The following is a 5,711-nucleotide window of genomic DNA, read 5'->3' as shown; positions in this document are numbered from 1 at the left end:
AAAAACAGTTAATGGTATGCTAGTCAACCCATGATTAACAAACAAGGCACCTTTGTTCTGTCAATTGCAATTAATTGTATAAGATGCATTTAATCTTAATTTCCTGAAACTTTTATCCTATCAAAAATACTTTGAACAGAATTGGTGACTTTCCTGTTTAAGTATTGAGGGGTTAATGGGACGGTTAAGCGTAGGTCCAATGTATTTGCTAACGCTGCCAGATTTCTTACGAAGCTCACCATGCATCCAGTCATGGTACAGTGCTCTAAGAAGGAAGCACATGAAACCTAGTCTTGGTAGCGATTGCAGTCTACTCAAATTGAAAGACGGAAGTCCAAACAGACGTGTAAGAGCATTGTATAAACCCACTTAGCGGTGCTTAACCTATAGTACCACCTCGACAAACAAGAGTGACAAATAAGCAATCAGTTATGTCAGACATAAGTAGCAAAATTGAAAGAGAGAAAAAAGCATCCTATAGCTAAGGGACAGCCGTCCAAAATTCAGTATCTGACATGATTTTCTGGTTATTTACCAGATAATCCAAGCGTAAAACACGTTTGTTATGCTTGGCTTGAAAGATTTCATTAGTACGTGTTAAACTAAGCAGATATTTACATGGTAAATAGACACAGTAATAATATAGTAAATAGTATATATTTATATTATTCAAAACACCACAAAAATTTCCTTCGTGTTGCAATATAAACCACCGATATATGTTTCATCCCGATTATTGGTCAGGGCAAAAATGGTGCAATCTTGCTGTCAATGCTTAAGCAGTGTTTCCTGTGTAGTTCTGGTGCTTTAATGATAATGTGTGTGATGACAAGGTGTGCAAGACCCAGCAGAAAGGATTCAAGAGGTACTGATGGGACAGGTGAATACTTCCAAAGCTTTTGGCCAGTTGAAAGTTGAGAACCGAACAGCCAAAGTCAGGGTCAAATGTAGCAGCACACCTGGTAAAGAGTTGAAAAGTTAACCTGGATCTAAATTGACTATGAATACAGAAGAGGGAGATTAACAAAATGAATCCTTGGAAAGCTCACTGCCCTCTTCTCGCTATATTCAAAAGAGAGATCATGTTAAAAAAGAATCCATTTCACAGAGCGATAAAGTTGATGCAACCCTACAGAGAAATCCAGCACCTAAGAGTTGGAGGAAGGAAAACATCAAAGTACCTTTATGTGCTGTAGGATCAATTGCAGGTTTCTTCACATGGTGGTGCAGCAGGTAAAGAGGCAGAGCAGCATCAGTGTTTGGTGCTGCTGTTTCTCCTCAAATTCCAGGACCCTGGATACTATTGCATGAACAGGGCATATCAGAATCTCCAAGGAACTGAGTTACAGATGGGTGGTAAATTATAAATCCTTCATATTATTGAGTTTGTGATGAGTCCTTTATTTGGAGGCTTCTCAATAAATGTGTAGATTTACACATTTCACCGAGTTCTAAATGAGCCCCTTAATTTTCTTGACACTCATCATAGCTGTGATCTAGCAGTCAAGTTCTACTTTGGAAGATGTTTGGTGGTTTGGGCTGGGGTATTACACAGGAAACAATGTATTAGTCCCAGCTAATGTCAACGTCCAGCCAGAGGTATTTCTTTGAAAAGGAGCACACTGGAGATAGAACAAGACACTCAAAGATCATACAGGTGAAAAATCGAATTGTCCAGCAGTCTAAATTGTTGAGATGCAAAGCCAAACAAAAGACATGAGTCTTTCAACTTTGAGTTTATAATATATATTTTTCAATGCTAACTGGCTCCTCATGCTGGAGGACTTCTGTAACTCCAGGTAGCTCTTCGGTAGTGGTTTTTGGTCGTGCTCTTTATGTTTGTTCTCAGTTGGCGGATGACAGGCCACAGATAGTTTCAAATCCTAGAAATCACAAGCCCAAGTTCTGCCCACTGCATTCACGTTCAAAGCCTCTACTGTACCAGGTCCATGATCCCACTACAATATCCACTGAGTTATTGGTGAAAGTGGGTTAGGGATACAGCTCCAATCAAGAACTGTTCTTCATTCAAAAACTGGATTGCCACCCTATCAAGAGTGAAGCCTAGATGACAGGCATTACCTGAGCTAGTAGACAAATAACCATAGAACCTTTACTGGATGTCATTTCCAGATCCAAGTATTGCATAACCAGGTTCTTTCCTAAGGCTGAAGGAGGGGAAAGAGCACCAGAGTGCAAGCCAAAGCAACATTTCTTGGAAGGGAAGGAGGGTGCAGGGGTCACAGACATCAATGACACTCCTGGGAGGAAGAACAGCAACCTAGCCAACCAAATTGTGACATGTGGTCATGTCCTAAGGAAACAAAGGCATATGCATCCATCCTTACTATTCGACTTCTCAGACATGCATGAGACTGCAATTTACCGCACGCTTACAGCTGCAGAATAAAGGTGCACTAATGGTGACCACACTAGGGGGCATATTATCAACAAATAGCGATCTTTATCGCTAAGTAGGCTTAGCGGCAATTTTTTTTTCACCACGCATCACCGGATTTTATCACTGAGATAGCGTGCTATTAGCAACGTTCATCTCAAAAGCGATAAAATTCCCGGCGATAGCGGCAAAATCCGTGAATATCGCTGAGAATACTGCGATATTCACGCATTATCGCTAACAGGGTCTTAGCCATTATATCCACCTCCCATTGGATATAATGGCTAAGAACTGGTCTGACCAGGCGTTAGTTTTTGGAGATATTCGCGCTTAGCGCGAATATTTCCATCGCTAAGCCTGTGTTGGTAATAGGCGATAGCGATGTTAGAGACTGCTTACAGTCGCTAACAGGTTGGGTACGCCCACTTTGCATGTCATTAGCGATAAATATCGCTGACATGCAAAGCGGGCCCCAAACCACTCGCTATCGCCTACAAGCTGTCGCTAACGCCTGTTAGCGACAGCTTGCTAATAGGGCGATAGAATTATCGCAGCTTAGCGGCCGAAAACGGCGATAATTTCCTATCGCCCCCTTGATAATATGCCCCTAGATTCTGCACATTCTGAAGTCATTAGCAGTCATTACCTCTCTTTCTCAGGGTTAAAAAATAGGACTATAACGCAGCTTTAGATCAGACTGACACCATCATCCTAAAACCACCAGGGACATTACTCACTGGGGCCGAAAGGAGGAGCCGTTTGAATACTCCTTGACTCTTGCAGTTTGAGACTCTCTTCACCCCCAGGGTTTAGCTTCATATGACCAGTTATCTCTCTCTCTCTCTCTTTCTCTCTTTCTCTCATTCTCTCTTTCTTTTGGGGAGATGCTTTCTAATTTGAATGAATTATGAACTGGGCAGTGTGTATGTAACAAGCGAGATGTATCATGTAAGAATGAGAATTAAGAAGCTACCTAGGACCGAATCAGAAGGTTATAGGCGGTGACCTACAGCTTAGCTATCCATAAAAGTATCCATTTTTCATTTAACTACAAGGCTGAACACTGCAAGTATAATTGCTCATTTTACTATAATTACAGGTGATATCCCAATAGCAAACATTTGTATCCTTTAGTGACGGTTGGAAATAAAAGTCACTCTATCTATTCATGAAAACAAGAGAAAGCATTCAGAAGAACTCGCAAGTATGCTTATTCACACTCTGCTACCTCCGGGTCTAGCCAGCGCTATATAAAACTTTGCAAATAGAAATAAATTAAATAAATGAAAAATACCCTCGTCTATGGCAGCAAGCCTATATTTTTGTCATGTACTGTGGCATCCATGCACTTTTAAAATTATTCACCAGAAAACCTTTTAAGGGGGAGGGGGATTAAAGACAGGTAGGCCAAAATGGCAGTTGTGCCTTGCTGAGCTCCGCAACTCAGCCCGCATAATCCGTCATAATCCGTCATAATCCTTAGCCCAATGGCCATCCAGAGGCAGAAAGTACGGTGGACAGTGCTCAGGGACTTTGCAGGTACCGCCAGCTGGTTGGAGTCTGAGCCATGGACTGAGAGTTGGAATGAGGGAGACACCAAGCGAGCTGCCTGAGGTGTGGCCTAACCGGTCCCCGGTAGCTTGTCTCCTTTCTGGTGAAGAATTGGCTTGGTAGTTTGGTCTGCCCTGTTCCCATGATGCACTGGGCCAGGGACAGACTAATTTGCATATAGCCAGGTTCTGAGCTGGGATGGGGCAGTGAGATAAATAACGGTGATGGATCAAGCCCTGATCTTTGGACTGGGTAAGAGTGGTCTGCTTAATTCAGACACTCTGTTCATCACCACCCCCTTTTCTGAATCGTTTTTGGCCACTATAGGTGTGGCAGGGTATACTCAGACATGAGTCCCTTTCTCACTGCTCCATCAGGATTCAAGCAAGCCGGGCCGAAGAGGCTGAAATGCCAGAAACCGGTCCCCGGTAGCTTGTCTCCTTTCTGGTGAAGAATTGGCTTGGTAGTTTGGTCTGCCCTGTTCCCATGATGCACTGGGCCAGGGACAGACTAATTTGCATATAGCCAGGTTCTGAGCTGGGATGGGGCAGTGAGATAAATAACGGTGATGGATCAAGCCCTGATCTTTGGACTGGGTAAGAGTGGTCTGCTTAATTCAGACACTCTGTTCATCACCACCCCCTTTTCTGAGGTGTGGCCTAATCCAGACTGGAGGATGGAATGCGAGACATGGTGCCGGGCACCTAGGATATTGGATCTGCTCGGAGGAGGCCACTGCAGAACCCAGCGGTGAACTGGAGGTGGGGGTTGGCTCAGCTACACCTGCCGCCCCATGGCAAATGGAGACCTACAGGCCACGCCATGAGGATTACACTACCGGCAGCAGGCGAGTTTGTCAGATGCCCGAGTGGGGGAGGGGGAATCCCCAGCTGCTCTGAGCTGCTGGGCTTATCTCTGCGTCACCAACCCTGAATTTCTGCAAGCTAGGTCCACCCAGGCTCCTAGGGAGGAGGCTGAGCAACTAGCCCTTGTTTCGTGCCCCCCTCCCATTGCCCTCACAAAGATCGGCATGTCAGTGGCAGCGTGCAGGCTGCACCTCTCGGGGGTCAACAACACACTTGGGACCTGAGTGGGAAGGCCACACTGGACAGTAAGACCCACACAGGAGAATCTCGGGGCACTCCTCTCTTTGTCCTCCCCCAATGTTGCAACTGGCCCATATACTTGCGCGGGCCCAGCAATTCAAGCTTTGGGTTGTGGGTGGCGGCACAGGCTTAGGACACCATAGCGGTTGACATCCTGGGAGGTGCCATTGTAGGGAGAGACAACCATCTTTCCCTTCCCCTCACTGCTCCACCCTCGAATTGGACATCAGTAGCTGCGGGCGGTTACCTCTCCCTCTGGGAGTTAGGCACATATGTCACAAAGAAGCCCCTGGGTCCATGGACTTAGAGAATCCCTGCGAGGTGGTCATAGGCAAACAGGCAGGACCAGATGCTATGAGAAAAGACAAATTGACCTCCAAATAGGCCCAGGATAAAATTGATTGTGTTACTAAGCCAACCGCGAACCCACCTCAGCAGACATCACCACCAGACTCAGAACCTACGCAGTCCATAGCCTCTATCCTGTACGTTATTCATGTCTCTCGCCAATCTGTGAAGGGGAAGATTGGAGAATTAAGTACAGAACTCTCCCTGAGACAGGATTTTAGGAATACTGCAGAGATTGTGACAGAGGCGGAGGGGTGAATATGAGAGACGGATTATTCCTTTTGGTTGGCACAGGTCAAGCTTGGGAC

Source organism: Lissotriton helveticus, chromosome 10 (genome assembly GCF_964261635.1).
Source record: "Lissotriton helveticus chromosome 10, aLisHel1.1, whole genome shotgun sequence".
Classification (NCBI taxonomy): domain Eukaryota; kingdom Metazoa; phylum Chordata; class Amphibia; order Caudata; family Salamandridae; genus Lissotriton; species Lissotriton helveticus.
This window is presented reverse-complemented; position numbering follows the sequence as displayed.